The sequence below is a fragment of the Mobula birostris genome, chromosome 22 (assembly GCF_030028105.1).
Source record: "Mobula birostris isolate sMobBir1 chromosome 22, sMobBir1.hap1, whole genome shotgun sequence".
Classification (NCBI taxonomy): domain Eukaryota; kingdom Metazoa; phylum Chordata; class Chondrichthyes; order Myliobatiformes; family Myliobatidae; genus Mobula; species Mobula birostris.
Window position 1 is genome coordinate 64,182,097 of NC_092391.1, and position 19,946 is coordinate 64,202,042.

A 19,946-nucleotide genomic window follows, 5' to 3' on the forward strand; every position below is an offset into this window, starting at 1 on the left:
GATTTGGCATTAAATAAATATACTCAAAAACTTCTATAGTTGTACCATAGAGAGCATTCTGGCAGGCTGCATCACTGTCTGGTACGGGGGGTGGGGGGGGGGGGGCTACTGCACAGGACTGAAAGAAGTTGCAGAAGGTTGTAAGTCTAGTCAGATCCCATCTTGGGCACTAGCCTACGAAGATGTCCTGGGTACTTTAGGGAGTGGTGTCTCAGAAAGGCAGCGTCCATTATTAAAGACCTCCAGCACCTAGGGCATGCCCTTTTCTCACTGTTACCATCAGGTAGAAGATACAGAAGCCTGAAGACGCACGCTCAGTGATTCAGGAACAGCTTCTTCCCCTCTGCCATCCGATTTCTAAATGGACTTTGAAGCTTTGGACACTACCTCACTTTTTTTAATATACAGTATTTCTGTTTTTGCACATTTTAAATAACCTATTCCATATACGTAATTGATTTACTTGTTTATTTATTATTATGCTTTATTTTATTTAATATTATTATTTTTTTCCTCTCTGCTGGATTATATATTGCATTGAACTGCTGCTGCTAAGTTAACAAATTTCAAGTCACATGCCGGTGATAATAAACCTGATTCTGATTTTGATTGCATCACAACAGAAGTACAACCAGTGGTTTAGTACTTTGGCATGCTTCTACGCAATCACTGATAAAATGCCGTGAAGTTTCTTGTTTTGTGGCAGTGGTACATGGCAATATATCTAAAAATAACTACGATAAGTACCGTAATATCAATCCTGGCATTAAATGAGGTTACAAGAGGTTCAGGAACAGTTACTACCCTTCAACCATCAGGCTCTTCAACTAAAGGGGAGAACTTCACTTAATTGAGTATGCCCACAAGAAAATGAATCTCAGGTTGTACGTGGTGACATACATGTACTTCGACAATAAATTTACTTTGAACTTCGGGGTGGGGGGGGGGGATCACACGCCAAACACAAGAACCTCCTTAGATCTCACTCTTCCCAAACTAAGTAAGCTTCCAGAGGTCAAAACAGAGGGAACTGGAGGGAACTGGAAGGTGGGAGAGATCGGGAATCCCGGATGGTCTGTTGCCTCCCTGGTGCCAGGGTCCGCGATATCTCGGATCGAGTTCTCAGTATTCTCAGGAAGGAGGGTGAGCAGCCAGATGTCGTGGTCCATGTAGGGAGCAATGATGTGTGTTGGAAGAAGGAGGAGGTCCTGCAAAGAGAGTATAGGGAGTTAGGCGCAAAGTTGAAGGACAGGACCTCCAGGGTTGCAATCTCAGGATTGTTACCCGTGCCACGTGCTAGTGAGGCTAGAAATAGGAAGATAATGCAGCTAAATACGTGGCTAAGGAGTTGGTGCAGGAGGGAGGGCTTCATGTTTCTGGACAATTGGGCCTTGTTCCGGGGAAGGTGGGACCTGTTCCTACGGGACGGTTTGCACCTGAACTGGAGGGGGACTAACATCCTTGTGGGAAGATGTGCTGCTCCTGGGGATTTAAACTAGATTTGCAGGAGGAGGGGAACCAGAGTGTTAGAGCAGATAGTGAGGTGGAGGAGGATAAAGGTCATGCAAGAACTGCAAATATAGTGCATGGAATAAAGCCAGATCTGACATATAGAGAGGCTTTGAGGAAAGAGAAGCAGAGTAAAGGGTGTAAAGGTAGGAAGGTAGAAGGGCTGAAGTGTGTGTACTTCAATGCAAGAAGCATCAGGAACAAAGATGATGAACTAAGAGCTTGGGTACATACATGGAATTATGATGTAGTGGCCATTACAGAGACTTGGCTGGCACCAGGGCAGGAATGGATTCTCAATATTCCTGGATTTCAGTGCTCTAAAAGAGATAGAGAGGGCGGAAAAAGGGGAGGAGGGGTGGCATTACTGGTCAGGGATACTATTACAGCTACAGAAAGGGTGTGTAATGTAGCAGGATCCTCGTTTTGAGTCAGTTTGGGCAGAAGTCAGGAACAGGAAGGGAGCAGTTACTCTATTGGGAGTATTCTATAGGCCCCCTGGAAGCAGCAGGGATGCCGAGAAGCAGATTGGGAGGCAGTTTTTAGAAAGGTGCAAAAATAACAGGGTTGTTATCATGGGTGACTTTAACATCCCTAATATTGATTGGCACCTGATTAGTTCCAATGGTTTAGACAGGGCAGAGTCTGTTAAGTGTGTCCAGGATGGATTCCTTTCACAATATGTTGACAGGCCGACTAGAGGGAGTGCCATACTAGATCTAGTATTAGGTAATGAACTGGGTCAGGTCACAGATCTCTCAGTGGGTGAGCATCTGGGGGACAGTGACCACCAATCCCTGGCCTTTAACATTATCATGGAAAAGGATAGAATCAGAGAGGATAGGAAAAATTTTTAATTGGGGAAGGGCAAATTATGAGGCTATAAGGCTAGAACTTGTGGGTGTGAATTGGGATGATGTTTTTGCAGGGAAATGTACTATGGACATGTGGTCGTTGTTTAGAGATCTCTTGCAGGATGTTAGGGATAAATTTGTCCCGGTGAGGTAGATAAAGAATGGTAGGGTGAATGAACCTTGGGTGACTAGTGAGGCGGAAAATCTAGTCAGGTGGAAGAAGGCAGCATACATGAGGTTTAGGAAGCAAGGATCAGATGGGTCTATTGAGGAATACAGGGTAGCAAGAAGGGAGCTTAAGGGGCTGAGAAGAGCGAAAAGGGGGCATGAGAAGGTCTTGGCGAGTAGGGTAAAGGAAAACCCCAAGGCATTCTTCAATTATGTAAAGAACAAATCGATGAGAGGAGTGAAGGTAGGACCAATTAGAGATAAAGGTGGGAAGATGTGCCTGGAGGTTGTGGAAGTGAGCGAGGTTCTCAATGAATACTTCTCTTCGGTGTTCACCAATGAGAGGGAATGTGATGAAGGTGAGGACAATATGAGTGAGGTTGATGTTCTGGAGCATGTTGATATTAAGGGAGAGGAGATGTTGGAGTTGGTAAAATACATTAGGACACATAAGAAGCTTCAGCAGTCATCTTCAGAAGTTTTCAGATGACTCTGCCATAGTTGGATGCATCAGCAAGGGAGATGAGGTTGAGTACAGGGCTACGGTAGGAAACTTTGTCACATGGTGTGAGCAGAATTATCTGCAGCTTAATGTGAAAAAGACTAAGGAGCTGGTGGTAGACCTGAGGAGAGCTAAGGTACTGGTGACCCCTGTTTCCATCCAGGGGGTCAGTGTGGACATGGTGGAGGATTACAAATACCTGGGGATACAAATTGACAATAAACTCGACTGGTCCAAGAACACTGAGGCTGTGTACAAGAAGGGTCAGAGCCGTCTCTATTTCCTGAGGAGACTGAGGTCCTTTAACATCTGCCGAACGATGCTGAGGATGTTCTACAAGTCTGTGGTGGCCAGTGCTATCATGTTTGCTGTTGTGTGCTGGGGCAGCAGGGTGAGGGTAGCAGACACCAACAGAATCAACAAACTGATTCCTAAGGCCAGTGATGTTGTGGGGATGGAACTGGACTCTCTGATGGTGATGTCTGAAAAGAGGATGCTGTCCAAGTTGCATGCCATCTTGGTCAATGTCTCCCATCCACCACATAATGTACTGGTTGGGCACAGGAGTACATTCAGCCGAAGACTCATTCCTCCGAGATGCAGCACAGAGTGTCATAGGAAGTCATTCCTGCCTGTGGCCATCAAACTTTACAACTCCTCCCTTGGAGGGTCAGACACCCTGAGCCGATAGGCTGGTCCTGGACTTACTTCATAATTTACTGGCATAATTTACATATTACTATTTAACTATTTATTGCTATTTTTCTATTATTATTCTATTACTATTTATTATTTTCATGACTATTACTATTTAATAATAGTAATATTACTATCTCTATTACTATTTATTATTTATGGTGCAACCGTAACGAAAACCAATTTCCCCCGGGATCAATAAAGTATGACTATGACTATGGTCCCCAGGGCCTGACGTAATATTCCCCAGGCTGCTCCACGAGGCAAGGGAAGAGATTGCTGAGCCTCTGGCTAGGATCTTCATGTCTTTGTTGTCCATGGGAATGGTACTGGAAGATTGGAGGGAGTCAATTGTTGTCCCCTTGTTCAAAAAAGGTAGTAGGGATAATCCGGGTAATTATAGACCAGTGAGTCTTACGTCTGTGGTGGGAAAGCTGTTGGAAAAGATTCTTAGAGATAGGATCTATGGGCATTTAGAGAATCATGGTCTGATCAGGGATAGTCAGCATGGCTTTGTGAAGAGCAGATTGTGTCTAACAAGTCTGATAGAGTTCTTTGAGGAGGTGACCAAGCATATAGATGAGGGTAGTGCAGTGGATGTGATCTACATGGATTTTAGTAAGGCATTTGACAAGGTTCCACACAGTAGGCTTATTCAGAAAGTCAGAAGGCATGGGATCCAAGGAAGTTTGGCCAGGTGGATTCAGAATTGACTCGCCTGCAGAAGGCAGAGGGTCGTGGTGGAGGGGGTACATTCAGATTGGAGGGATGTGACTAGTGGTGTCCCACAAGGATCAGTTCTGGGACCTCTGTTTTCGTGATTTTTATTAACGACCTGGATGTGGGGGTAGAAGGGTGGGTTGGCAAGTTTGCGACGACACAAAGGTTGGTGGTGTTGTGGATAGTGTAGAGGATTGTCGAAGATTGCAGACAGACATTGATAGGATATAGAAGTGGGCTGAGAAGTGGCAGATAGAGTCCAACCCGGAGAAGTGTGAGGTGGTACACTTTGGAAGGACAAACTCCAAGGCAGAGTACAAAGTAAATGGCAGGATACTTGGTAGTGTGGAGGAGCAGAGGGATCTGGGGGTACATGTCCATAGATCCCTGAGAGTTGCCTCACAGGTAGATAGGGTAGTTAAGAAAGCTTATGGGATGGTAGCTTTCATAAGTTGAGGGATAGAGTTTAAGAGTCGCTGGGTAATGATGCAGCTCTATAAAACTCTGGTTAGGCCACACTTGGAGTACTGTGTCCAGTTCTAGTCGCCTCACTATAGGAAGGATGTGGAAGCATTGGAAAGGGTACAGAGGAGATTTACCAGGATGCTGCCTGGTTTAGAGCGTATGCATTATGATCAAAGATTAAGGGAGCTAGGGCTTTACGCTTTGGAGAGAAGGAGGATGAAAGGAGACATGATAGAGGTGTACAAGATATTAAGAGGAATAGATAGAGTGGACAGTCAGCACCTCTTCCCCAGGGCACCACTGCTCAGCACAAGAGGACATGGCTTTAAGGTAAGGGGTGGGAAGTTCAAGGGGGATATTAGAGGAAGTTTTTTTACTCAGAGAGTGGTTAGTGCGTGGAATGCACTGCCTGAGTCAGTGGTGGAGGCAGATACGCTAGTGAAATTTAAGAGACTGCTCGACAGGTATATGGAGGAAATTAAGGTGGGGGTTGTATTGCAGGTAGGGTTTAAGTGTCGGCCAGCATTGTGGGCTGAAGGGCCTGTACTGTGCTGTACTATTCTATGTTCTATGTAAGTACACAGTAGTGCAGAGATAAGCATAATGCCTTCTTGTGCCAGTGATTGGGGGGGGGGCGCTGGGGTAGAATATCGGGCTTCAGTGCTCAACACCATCTGTAAGGAGTTTGTACATTCACGTCATGGTCGCGTGGGCTTCCTCTGCGTACTCCAATTTCTTCCCACAAATATTAATTTCAACTGTAACCAGTCTTCAGACCAAGAAAACCAAGAAACAGAGCCAGCAGAGTCCTAGAGCCAGCAAACATTCCTCATATGTTAACCCTTTCATTCCCAGCATCATTCCTGTGAACCTCAGTTCCTACAAAGCTTCATGAACAAATAGCTTCCTGGCTGTTTATCCATGTTGGATCTGGCTGTTTATTTGTCATCTTCTTGGCAGTCCAATAATTATCTGTTTGTACTTTAAATAGCCTTTATATGCATAACCATTTAATATGCATCTAGAACAGGAGTTCTCAAACTTCTTTGTTTTTAAATGCCATGAACCCCTATCATTAACTGCGGGATCAATGGTTCCCAGGTTGGGATCCCCTGTTGTAGAGGCATGTCATTAAATAGTGAGACAGATTGGAAGTATAAAGAAGCATACTCCAGTCCCTAGTTCACCTGTTATCTGGTTTACTAGAAGGTATTGAGGGAATCATTCCAGGAATTTATAGCAAGACTGCATGTGGAGGGCATTTGAACATTGATTCTGTTATGGTTATTATTCCATTATGGATTTATTGAGTTTACCCACAAGACAGTGCATCTCAGGGTTGTACGTGGTGACATGTCTGCACTTTGACAGTAAACTGGCTTTGAACTTTGCCTGTATGTAGACGTGGGTGTGTGAGACTGAGCCCAGACCAGGAGACTGGTTTGCAGAGTTCCAGCACACTATCCACCATGGGCACCGGAGGCTCCAAGTTGCCAGCCATTGTATTTCCCCTCCCTACTCTCACACCCACCCATCTGTCCTCTGCATCCTCCACTGCTAGGATGGGGCCAAATGCAAAGCTCAAAGAACAACACCCTATATTCCCCTGGTAGTCTTCGACCTGAATGAATGACAAAGAATTCTACAATTTCAGGTAAACAGATCCCCACCCCTGTATCTCTTTCTCCCTCTGACCTACCTAGGTCCTCTCACACCCAATCCCAATCATGACCATAAGGCATTGGAGCAGAATTAGACCATTCGGCCCATTGAGTCTGCTCCATCATTCCATCATGGCTGATTTATTATCCCTCTCAACCCCATTCTCCTGACTTCTCCCCGTAATCTTTGACCTCTGCTTTAGATATACCCAATGGCTTGGCCTCCACAACTGTCCGTGGCAGTGAATTCCATAGATTCACTATCCTCTGGCTAAAGAACTTCCTCCTCATCTGTGTTCTCAATGGATGTCTCTTTATGCCAAGGCTGTGTCCTCTGGTCTGAGACTTCCTGACTATAGAAAACATCCTCTCTAGATAGATAGATAAACAACAGAACACCTGCAGATGCTGGAAACCCTAGCAACAAACAAAATGCTGGAGGAACTCAGCAGGCCAGGCAGCATCTATGGAAAAAATAGATGAAGATTAGATTTAAAAGGTGGGGGAGGGGAGAGAGAAACACGAGGTGATCCGTGGCTAGACAGATAGTTTATTGATGCCAAAGTAAATTACAGTGTCACAGTTGTGTTACAATTGCACAGATACAGTATACAAATATTAGAAGGGAAGTAAGAAAGAATTTAAAAAGTTACCTCAAACAATCTAACAGGAGAGTCATCACTTCCCCAGCTATAGGTTGACTCATTTTACAGCCAAATGGCTGAGGGTAAGAATGACCTCATATAGCACTCTTTGGAACAGCGCAGTTGTCTTAGTCCATTACTAAAAGTACTCCTCTGTTCAGCCAAGGTAGCACGCAGAGGATGTGAAACATTGTCCAGAATTACCAGGATTTTCTGTAGGGGCCTTTGTTCTACCACAGCCTCCAGAGTGTCCAGTTTGACTCCAGTGAGTCTGTCTAGGCCTTTCAATATTTGATAGGTTTCAATGAGATCCTGTTCCCCCCCCCCCGCCAACCCCCCGCCACCATTCTTCTAAACTCTGCAAGTACAGGCCCAGCACATCAAATGTGCTCATACATTAACCCTTTCAATCTTGGAATCATTCTCGTGAACGTCCTCTGGATCCTCTCCAATGGCAGCACATCTTTCCTTACATAAGGGGCCCAAAACTGCTCACAATACTCCAAATGTGGTCTAATCAATGCTTTATAAACCTCAGCATCACATCCTTGCTTTTAATTCCAAGCCAGCCCCTCCTGTAAGTAGTCTCCTATCTCCCAGATCCTTTTTCCTCCCCCATCTACTCCTTTAGCCCACATGCTCTTCCCATCTGCCCACCATATCTCCCTCAATTGGTTCTTCTTCATCTTCATCTACAGCTCATTGCTGCCTCCACCTCCCCCATCCCAGTCTCCAATGCCACCTCCACCCTTCCCATGCCCATGTGACCTCATCTGCCAATCAACCTCTCAGATCCACCTCCAACCCCTCAGCTCATTACACTAGCCATTTCCCCTCTACATTTCCTGTGCAGACGAAGGATATCAACTCCAAACATTGACTGTCGCCAAACATGAAGGATGTCAGCTTGACTGGTGATAAAACGTCTGCAGGCTAATCGCCAAGCTCAGCAAACACTGCAATATCAAACACCTGAACCCAACGCTAATTCACCACCATCCTAAAGATCGACTGTCTATTTCCTGGCACCATAATTTCCTCCAGCAGTTTGGGTTTTATGTTTAGAATTTCCCACAATTTGTACCACACCTTCTGCGAAAAATACTTCCTTTATACTCCACCAGAATGTGAGGCTACAGTTACTGGGCGTCACTCCCACAGGCGACAGCTTGCTGTTATTGGAGACACAGAGCACCTACAGCACCGAAACAGGCCCTTTGGATCATCTGCAGTCTAGACTGTGCCAAAATGTTATTCTGCCAAGTTCCAAGGACCTGCACCTGGACCACAGCCCTCCATACCTCTCCTTTCCATGTATTTATCCAAACTTCTCTTAAAATTTGCTCAAACCCTCACCACATTCACTTCCTCACTTCACAGCCACACCCTCTAAGAAGTTCTCCCTCAGGTTCCCCTTAAATATTTCACATTTCATCTTAACCTATGACCTCTTGTTCTATTCTCAGCTACCCATAGTGGAAGAAGTCTGCTTGCATTTAACCTATCCATACCGTCTCATAATTTTGCAGGTCTCCATCAAATCTTCCCTCTTTCTCCTAATGCTCCAGGAAATACAGACAGCATTTGATATTTCACCTGTTATTAGGGAATGTGATAGGAGTTTGTGTAGGGAAACACTTTGCATCTAGTGATCATGATGCCATTAGCTTCAAGGCAATTATGAAAACGGATTGGTTTGGTCCTTGGGTTGAGATTCGAAATTGAAGAAAGGCCAATTCTGATGGAATCAGAAATGATTTGGCAGGTTTGGATTGGGACAGACTATGTTCTGGCAAAGGTGGTAACTGGGAGGCCTTCAAAAGCAAAATATTGATAGTACGAAACTTTTATGTGTTTGTCGGAATTAAAGGCAAGGATAACAGGTCAAGGAAACATTCATTTTCAAGAGATGGAGGACCTGGTTAAGAAAACAAAAATGAAGCGCATAGCAGATTAGGCAAGTACGAACAAATGAGGTATTTATGGACAATATGCAAATGATAAAAGAAGGTATGAGGTTGTCTTAGCAGACAAGGTGAAGGAGAATCCTATGGGCTTCTACAGAGCAAAAGGATGGCAAGGCACAAAACTGGCCCTCTGAAACAAAGTCAGCATGGATTTGTGAAAGGAAAATCATGTCTGACGAATCTCATAGAATTTTTTGAGGATGTAACTAGTAGAGTGGATAGGGGAGAACCAGTGGATGTGGTATATTTGGATTTTCAAAAGGCTTTTGACAAGGTCCCACACAGGAGATTAGTGTGCAAACTTAAAGCACACGGTATTGGGGGTAAGGTATTGATGTGGATAGAGAATTGGTTGGCAGACAGGAAGCAAAGAGTGGGAATAAACGGGACCTTTTCAGAATGGCAGGCAGTGACTAGTGGAGTACCGCAAGGCTCAGTGCTGGGACCCCAGTTGTTTAAAATATATATTAATGACCTGGATGAGGGAATTAAATGCAGCATCTCCAAGTTTGCCGATGACACGAAGCTGGGTGGCAGTGTTAGCTGTGAGGAGGATGCTAAGAGGATGCAGAGTGACTTGGATAGGTTAGGTGAGTGGGCAAATTCATGGCAGATGCTATTTAATGTGGATAAATGTGAAGTTATCCACTTTGGTGGCAAAAATAGGAAAACAGATTATTATCTGAATGGTGGCCGATTAGGAAAAGGGGAGGTGCAACGAGACCTGGGTGTCATTATATACCAGTCATTGAAAGTGGGCATGCAGGTACAGCAGGCGGTGAAAAAGGCGAATGGTATGCTGGCATTTATAGCAAGAGGATTCGAGTACAGGAGCAGGGAGGTACTACTGCAGTTGTACAAGGCCTTGGTGAGACCACACCTGGAGTATTGTGTGCAGTTTTGGTCCCCTAATTTGAGGAAAGACGTTCTTGCCATAGAGGGAGTACAAGGAAGGTTCACCAGATTGATTCCTGGGATGGCAGGACTTTCGTATGATGAAAGACTGGATGAACTAGGCTTATACTCGCTGGAATTTAGAAGATTGAGGGGGGACCTGATTGAAACGTATAAAATTCTAAAGGGATTGGACAGGCTAGATGCAGGAAGATTGTTCCCGATGTTGGGGAAGTCCAGAACGAGGAGTCACAGTTTGAGGATAAAGGGGAAGCCTTTTAGGACTGAGATTAGGAAAAACTTCTTCACACAGAGAGTGGTGAATTTGTGGAATTCTCTGCCACAGGAAACAGTTGAGGCCAGTTCATTGGCTATATTTAAGAGGGAGTTAGATATGGCCCTTGTGGCTAAAGGGATCAGGGGGTACGGAGGGAAGGCTGGTACAGGGTTCTGAGTTGGATGATCAGCCATGATCATACTGAATGGCAGTGCAGGCTCAAAGGGCCGAATGGCCTACTCCTGCACCTATTTTCTATGTTTCTATGAAAGACCAGAAATGTCAAAAGAGATGGGGGGGAGAACTTAACTGCATTTTTCTTTAAACTCAGGGGTCAAAGAGTCTGCAGAAGTGAGGCAAAACAGCAGTGAGGTCATGCATCCTATACCGATTACAGAGGAGGAGGTGTTTTGACTTGAGGCATATTAGGATGGACAAATCCCAAGGCCCTGATAAGGTTTTCCCTTGGACCCTGAGCGAGGCGAGTGCAGAACTGCAGAGCCCTGGCAGAGATAATTAAATCATCCTCAGCCTCAGGGGATGTCCTGGAGAATCGCAGGATACCTAATGTTGTTCTGCTGTTTAAAAAAGGCTCTAAAAATAAACCAGGAAATTATAGGCCAGTGAGCCTCTCATCAGTAGTGGGAAAGTTATTGGAAGGTATTTGGATAGAGGGGGATTAATTGGGGATAATTAGCATACTATTGTGTAGTAGGTCATGTCTAACCAATCTTACAGGGTTCTTCAAGGATGTTACCAGGAAAGTTGAAGACAAGGGAGTGAATGCTGTCGACATGCCCTTCAGCAATCATTTGACAAGGCCCCACGTGACACGTTGGTCGAGAAGGTTCAGTTGCTTGCCACTCGATATGAGGTAGTAAATTGGATTAGACATTGGCTTTGAGGGAGAAGCCAGAGAGTGGTAGTTGAAGGTGACCCCTCTGACTGGAGGCCTGTAACTAGTGGTGTGCCGCAGGGATCTGCGCTGGGTCCAGTGTTGTTTGTCATCTATAACAATGACCTGGATGATAATGTAGTTACCTGGATCAACAAATTTGTGGATGACACCAAGATTAGGGGTGTAGTGGACAGTGAGGAAGATTATCAAAACTTGCAGCAGGATCCAGACCAGCTGGAAAAATGGGCTGAAAAATGGCTGGTGGAATTTAATGCAGACAATTGTGAAGTGTCAGACTTCAGTAGGACCAACCAGGGTAGGTAGGGGACTGAGGAGTGTGGTAGAACAAAGGGATCTGGGAATACAGGTCCATAACTCATTGAATTTGGAGTCACAGCCAAATAGCGTCATTAAGAAAGCTTTTGGCACATTGGCCTTCTTAAATCAAAGTACTATGTACAGTAGTTTGGATGTTATGTTGAAGTTGTACGAGATGTTAGTGAGGCCTAATTTGGAGTATTGTGTGCAGTTTTGGTCACCCACCTACAGGAAAGATGTAAACGTGATTGAAAGAGTACAGGGAAAAGTACTGGGACTGGTTCGGACTTTATTTCCTGGAATGTAGAAGATCGAGGGGAGATTTGATACAGGTGTATAGATAGGGTAAATGCAAGCTGGCTTTTTCCACTGAAGTTGTGTGGGACTACATCTAGAGGTCATGAGTTACGGGTGAAAGGTGAAAAGTTTCAGGGGAACATGAGGAAAAACTTCTTCACTCAGAGGGTGGTGAGAGTGTGGAACAAGCTGTCAGTGCAGGTGGTGGATGCAATTTTGATTTCAAAGTTTAAGAGAAGTTTGGATAGATACGTGGATGGTAGGAGTATGGAGGGCTTTGGGCCTAGTGCAGGTCGATGGGAGTAGGCAGGTTAAGTGGCTTGTCAGGGATTGGATGGGCCAAGGGGCCTGTTTCTGTGATATAGTTTTCTATGACTCAAGACCTGGTAACATCCTTGTAAATTTTCCCTGTCAGCTTTATTATCCCCATCCAAACCATCTCTATGCTTGAATAGAAGCCACACACAACTCATTATTCCTTACACCATTATCTAAAAGAGCCACCCCTCCTCCCCTCAGCAAACATTCTGACCTCTTTCAATGTTAGGTACCTTCAACGATCAGGTCCCAAAGCCTCTGAGTGGGCAAACCTCCAGAAAGTAGTAGATTACATAACGGGTAAAGTCCTCCCAACCATTGAGCACATCTACATGAAATGCTGTTGTAGGAAAGCAGCATCCACCATCAGAGATCCCCACCACTCAGGTCATGCTCTCTCCTTGCTATTGCCATCAGGTCGAAGATACAAGAGCCTCAGGACCCACACCACCAGGTTCAAGAACAGTTACTACCCCTCAACCATCAGGCTCTTGAACAAAGGGGATATCTTCACTCAACTTCACTTGCCCCATCATTGAAATATTCCCACCAATAGTCTCACTTTAAGGGTTCCCTACTTCATGTTCTTGTTATTTATTTATATTTTGTTGTCTTCTGCACTCTGGTTGATCTTTCATTGATCCTGTTATAATTACTATTCTATAGATCTGCTGAGATTGCCCACAGGAAAATGAATCTTAGGGTTGTACATGGTGACATATGTACTTTGATAATAAAATTTACTTTGAATTTTTCATCCTGCAGCCAGATCTCACTAATGGGTATTAGATTATCCTTATATATTTATATTTCAGCTCTCAGATCTCGGTTTTCAGTATTGAAAGATTCAAAGGCTCATTCATTATCAATGTATGCAGTATACCTCTCTGAGATTCATTTTCTCCAGATAGCCATGAAACAAAGAAAACCATGAGAAACATCTTGCTTGTGGGAAACACACACTGAAGAGAACAGAGAACATCACAGCCCTTCAGCCCATAATGTTGTGCGTACTTTTAACTACTCTATGGTCAATCTAACCCTTCCCTCCCACATAACCCTCCATTTTTCTATCATCCAAGTGGCCAAGATCTCCTAAATGTCCCTATGTATCCCTCTGTACCACCGCCCCTGGCAGGGCATTCCACACACTTACCACTTTCTATGTGAAAGAACTTATCAAATAACTAGTTTATTGAGATACAGTGCAGAACAGGGCTTTACAGCCTTTCGAGCCGCACTGCCCGGCAATTCCCCAGAATTAACCCTAGCCTAATCATGGGACAATTTAAAACATCCTATTAACCTACCAACCAGTAGGTCTTTGGACTGTGGGAGGAAACCGGAGCACCTGGAGGAAACCCAAACAGTCATGGGGAGAAAGTACAAACTCCTTACAGGAGTGTTGGGAGTTGAACCTGTCACTAAGAAAGTTGATGAGGGTAAAGCGGTGGATGTTGTCTATATGGACTTCAGTAAGGCCTTTGACGAGGTTCCACACGGAAGGTTAGTTAGGAAGGTTCAGTTGTCAGGCATTAATATCGAAGTAGTAAAATGGATTCAGCAATGGCTAGATGGGAGATTCCAGAGAGTGGTGGTGGATAACTGTGTGTCAGACTGGAGGACAGTGTGTAGCTGTGTGCTTCAGGGATCTGTACTGGGTCCAATGTTGTTTGTCATATATATTAATGATCTGGATGATGGGGTGGTAAATTGGATTAGTAAGTATGCAGATGATACTAAGATAGGTGGCGTTGTGGATAATGAAGTAGGTTTTCAAAGCTTGCAGAGAGATTTAGGCCAGTTAGAAGAGTGTGCTGAAAGCTGGCAGATGGAGCTTAATGCTGAAAAATTTTGCTACATTTTGGTAGGACTAATCAAAATAGGACATACATGGTAAATGGTAGGGCATTGAAGAATGCTGTAGAACAGAGGGATCTAGGAATAATGGTGCATAGTTCCCTGAAGGTGGAATCTCATGTGGATAGGGTAGTGAAGAAAGCTTTTGGTATGCTGGCCTTTATTAATCAGAGCATTGCGTATAGGAGTTGGGATGTAATGTTGAAATTGTATAAGGCATTGGTGAGGCCAAATTTGCAGTATTGTGTACAGTTCTGGTCACTGAGTTATAGGAGAGATGTCAATAAAATTGAGACAGTACAGAATGAGGTTTACTAAAATGTTGTCTGGGTTTCATCTCCTAAGTTACAGAGAAAGGTTGAACAAGTTAGGTCTTTATTCTTTGGAGCATAGAATGTTGAGGGGGGACTTGATAGAGGTGTTTAAAACTATGAGGGGGATTGATAGAGTTGACGTGGATAGGCTTTTTCCATTGAGAGTGGGGGAGATTCAAACAAGAGGACATGAGTTGAGAGTTAAAGGGCAAAAGTTTAGGGGTAACATGAGGGGGAACTTCTTTACTCAGAGAGTGGTAGCTGTGTGGAACGAGCTTCCAGCAGAAATGGTTGAGGCCGGTTCAATGTTGTTGTTTAAAGTTACATTGGATAGATATATGGACAGGAAAGGAATGGAGGGTTATGGGCTGAGTGCAGGTCGGTGGGATGAGGTGACAGTAAGAGTTCGGCACGGACTAGAAGGGCCGAGATGGCCTGTTTCTGTGCTGTAATTGTTATATGGTTATATGGTACTGTAAAGCATTGTGCTAACCACTACACTAGCATGCTGCCCCATCTCTGACATCTCCCATATACCTTCCCCCAATCACCTTAAAACCATGCCCTCTTATATGAGCCATGTCCACCCTGAAAGAAAGTCTCTGGCTGTCCACTCGATCTATGCCTCTTATCTTGTACAGGTCTACAAGACATGCTCTCTAATTCAGGCAGCATCCTGGATCCTGCCTCCTCATCAGGAGTGAAATAATGTCTCTAAAAATATTTTTAAACAACTAGACTTAGACCCCTTATCTTATTTCCACTGGTCCTCCTCCCATCACTCTTGCTATCTGCCCATCCCATTCATTCGTTATGAGCCATGTTGGATGACATGGGCGATCCTGGTCCAGACCCGGAGGAAACACCACGTGGTCATGGGGGAGAACGTACAATCTCCTTACAGGTAGCATGCAGGTATTGAACTGGATCACTGTGCTGTAAAGTGTTCTGCTAACCACTACACTACCGTGTGATGGGAATCAAACCCGGGTCACTGGCACTGTAAAGTGTTGTGCTGACCACTACACTACCGTGCGATGGGAATTGAACCCGGGTCACTGGTACTGTAAAACGTTGTGCTGACCACTACACTACCGTGCGATGGGAATTGAACCCGGGTCACCCGTGTAACCCGTGTAAGCCGTTGTACTAACCACCATGCCGCCCTATGACGTAGTGTGCATTTAATTCTTGTCCTGTAAAACTATTTAGATACCAGACAGACTGTATTTGTACAGCAGATTTCTATTTGCCCTTGAGATGATGGTAAACCTTTGCAATTAACTCCTGCAAAGGGCTGTGCACACCTAGACACTGATAGATTTCTGCACATCAGAGAAATGAAGGAATACGAGAAATGTGGAATCTCGCTGCATAAGAGAACAGGTTCAAAGGACTGAATGGTTGACATCCTCCTCCAATAATTTCTCCTGCTCTCATCCAAATGAGTGTGTTCTGCTCCAGCACTGGGATCGATGCATGTCAGAATAGTGGCTTGGAAACATACTACTTTCCCATCCAATTTCACATCCCTGGCCATCAAGTTTCTTATATATCCAAACACACGAAAATCTGCAGATGGCATTTCAGGCCAAGATCCTTCATCAAGAGTGGAAAAAAGAGATGAGGGAGTGAGGATTGTATTGGAGAGAGGAGTTGTAAATCAAGACCGTTGATGTCTCATCAGCAGTTAGCAATAAAAGATCCAGAGCAGGGTGTCCAAGCAGGGGAGGTGGGTTGAAGATGGGAGAAGGGGTTAGCGGTGTGGGATTTGAGTCCTTGCCTAAGTAGCAGCACGGAGACAGAGCAACGGGAGAAGAGCTCAGCATTATGGTGGGCCCGGAACTCACTGAGGCGCGGGTGCAGGGAGACAAAGGTGAGGCCCTTACTGAGGACAGAATGTTCTGCCTCAGAGAAGGGAAGGTCACAGCGAATAGTGAACAACACACCTTTTTTACCCCCGGTCCTGATGGTCTTGGCCCAAAACATCGACTGTTTATTCATTTCCATAGATACTGCCTGACCTGCTGAGTTCCTCCAGGACTCTGTATGATTTTTGTTATGTATGCCTCAGATTCTCATTCCTAAACACTGTAATCTACTGGCTTGCGACGACATTAAAACCATGCCCCCAGAGGAAAGCTGACATTTAATCCAATGCAAATTGCAAATCTGACTCCCGGTAATCACAATACAGAACAGTGCTGGCTGGAGACCTGCTGCACGGATGTATATCTACCCGGAAGCCAGCGATACCCAAAAACAAAAAGGCTCAGCTGGCCAAGTCGTTAACAAACTGGCAGTTTTACAGCTTTCCCCAGTAGTGTGAAACAACTGAACTCGAACCAGAAAGAACTCAGCAGGTCAGCAACATTTTATTTCAGGGACACAAGAAACTGAAGATGCTGGCATGTGAGTGGAGGAACTCAGCAGGGTGCGCAGCATCTGTCAGAGTAAACAGACAAGTTACCATTTTTGGTTTGATAATCTTCATCTGACCTGGATCCTGATATAGACCCAGTACCTTGGAGCACAGAACAGAACAGGCTCGTTGGGCAGGCTGTTAATCTAACCCTTCTCTCCCCTTTTTTATTTCATCCACAAGTCTCTTAAACGTCCCTAATTTATCTGCCTTTACCCCAACCCAATTTTAACACTGGAACAGTGATGGGCTGACACAGCCTGTCTGAGATACTGAATTGTTGGGTTATGGCCTGGAGTTTTTGATGGACTCTCGACCTCTTTAGGGGGTTTTTGCTGTTGTTTGTGTGGTGGGGGCATGAGGGTTAGTGTTTCTGTTGGCACAAGTGGGGGGAGGGGGAGGGTCGATGCTTCTGCTACTTCTTGAGAGTGGGAGGGGTGAGTGGGGGCTTCGGGGTTCTGATGTTTCTATCATTCATTCTGGGTTTTTTTTGTTTTGTGGATGTCTGTGAAGAGTAAGAATTTCAGGCTGCATAGTGCACACATTCTCTGATATTAAATTGAACCATCTGAACCCGGGCAGAGTTTTCCATGTACTCACCACTCTCCGTGTTAAAAAAAAAAGTCCTGCCTTTGACATCCTCCCCCCGACACTTCCCTTAAAATTATGCCCTGTCGTATTAGCTATTTTGGCTCTCTATCAATGCATCTTAGGCTTCTATCAATTCACCTCTCGTCCTCTGTAACTTCAAACAGAAAAGCCCCAGCTGCCGCAACCTGTCCCCCCCTGATGAGACATGCTCTCCAATCCAGACAGCATCCTGGTAAATATCCTCCTCAACCTGTCTAAAGGTTCCCCACCTTTCCTATAAAGAAACTGAACACAATATTCCACGTTAGTCTAAAGATTTTCAGATTTGAACATGTTTTAATTACCTCTCTCTTTAATTGGACAGTTTCCCAGAACTGGTGATTGTTTGGAGAACAGGTCTGAAGAAGAGCATGAGGGAACAGAGTGTGGAGTGAGGAGACGTAGTGGGGGAATAGAAGGAGGCAGGACGACAGAGCTGGGCGGAGGGGAAATGGACTGAAGGGACAGAGTGTGGAGTGAGGAGACGTAGTGGGGGAATAGAAGGAGGCAGGACGACAGAGCTGGGCGGAAGGGAAATGGACTGAAGGGACAGAGTGTGGAGTGAGGAGACGTAGTGGGGGAATAGAAGGAGGCAGGACGACAGAGCTGGGCGGAGGGGAAATGGACTGAAGGGACAGAGTGTGGAGTGAGGAGACGTAGTGGGGGAATAGAAGGAGGCAGGACGACAGAGCTGGGCAGAGGGGAAATGGACTGAAGGGACAGAGTGTGGAGTGAGGAGACATAGTGGGGGAATAGAAGGAGGCAGGACGACAGAGCTGGGAGGAGGGGAAATGGACTGAAGGGACAGAGTGTGGAGTGAGGAGACGTAGTGGGGGAATAGAAGGAGGCAGGACGACAGAGCTGGGTGGAGGGGAAATGGACTGAAGGGACAGAGTGTGGAGTGAGGAGACGTAGTGGGGGAATAGAAGGAGGCAGGATGACAGAGCTGGGCGGAGGGGAAATGGACTTAAGGCACAGAGTGTGGAGAGGGGAGTGGCAACTTCAAGGGAGCAGAGGCCCGTGAGCGTAAGAGAGCTTGAGAGAGATAGATATGGATGGTAAATCAAGGCGAGAGAGGCCTGAGGAGGGGAATGGATTGAAGTGACAGGGGTTGAGCAGATCGAGGTGAGATGATGGAGCTGGGAGTGAGGGAATGAATCAAGAGAACAGATCTGGGAGATAAGTGGGGGGGTATGGATTGAGGGGAAAAGGACATTCAAGATTATTGTCATGTGCACAAATACAGTGAGATGCAACCAAAAAAAAAAGATTTGCAGTAACATCACAGAGGCCTATGGTCGAGGTGCTAGATGGGACTAGACAGACTAATAGTTTGGTACAGGCTAGATGGGCTGAAGGGCTTGTTTCTGTGCTGAAGTATTCTGTGACTCTATCGCAGACAGGTGGATTCAAACAGTTGTAAAATCATATACAGCCAGAAAAAGACTGTAAGCCCACAATTAAACAAACATTTGTTTATTGAGATACAGTGCCAAACAGACCTTTCCAGCCACAGTGCACAGTAATCCCCAGATTTAACCCTCGCCTAATCACAGGACAGCTTACAATGGTCAATTCACCTACCCACCGGCAGGAAACCATGGGAGGAAACCAGAGCCTCGCAAGGAAACCTACACTGTCACAGGGAGACCGTGAAAACTTCTTGCAGCACCAGCAGGAAGTTGAGGGGATGGAATTAATTGTGGTCTTGTTAAATCAGGACTTCACAAAATAAACATACTTTCTTAAATAAAACCAGAAACTGAGATGAAAGGGGAAACCACAAACTTAAGTTTAAAAATTGCCACGTTGTATTCTGTGAATCTCAGTCTGCACAAATCCTAAAGGAAGCCAAACACATAACATTTCAGTATCGACCTGTTTCCAATATTGCTTAATAGAATCAGAGCCCTAGGACGCTGAGAAAGTTACACCCCAGCTCCTGGTGCGGGTCATTTCTCTGTCTAACACGCCAGCTCCGGCCACATGAGAGAGCCAGGCAGGGAAAGTTTCCGTTTGACTTTCCGGGGATCATTTTGACGGGAACGTACCTGCTTTGCTTCGGGCTCCCGATTCCTTGATGCTACCGGACTGTGAAACTGCGGAAGTGGCGAGTAGACTTCGAAGTACCAACTGGGGAAAGCTCCTTTACATACAACCTTGCAGTTAAATGCCCGCCGTTCAGGAGGATGTTATGTCCTTGAACGGCATTTTAAGAAAAGGGAGGGGGCAGTACCGTAACAAAACCCCGTGAGAGATCACGTTTCTGCAAATCTCTGGTCTCGCCGGTCTATTGGCAAAAGCGCCTCCACAACCTCAGTCGTATGCTACAGAAACCGTGGATGCTTCGGGTTTCCGCACGTCCACCTCAGCAGGGAGGCGAGCCTTCCGCAACGTTTACACATACTCTCTCTTTTCTGTCACCCTTATCCAATCCCGGGACCATCTGATCGCCGGTGAAGGTTCAGTGGGCGTCCCTTTTCCCAAAGAAAGGAGAACGCTGCCGCAAAGTGCCTGCGCCCTCTAAAGAGC

The 19,946-nt window shown here is 45.4% G+C and overlaps 1 protein-coding gene across 1 annotated transcript in view; it reads right to left on the minus strand.

Moving 5' to 3' along the window:
* ydjc (YdjC chitooligosaccharide deacetylase homolog) overlaps positions 1–19,893 on the minus strand; it is a 91,113-nt gene extending 71,220 nt beyond the window's left edge. Inside the window, exon 1 of the mRNA XM_072240903.1 lies at positions 19,466–19,893. The gene's annotated coding sequence lies outside the window, so the exon portion shown is untranslated. The remainder of the gene's footprint in view (positions 1–19,465) is intronic.
* Between the last annotated feature and the right edge of the window lie 53 nt (positions 19,894–19,946).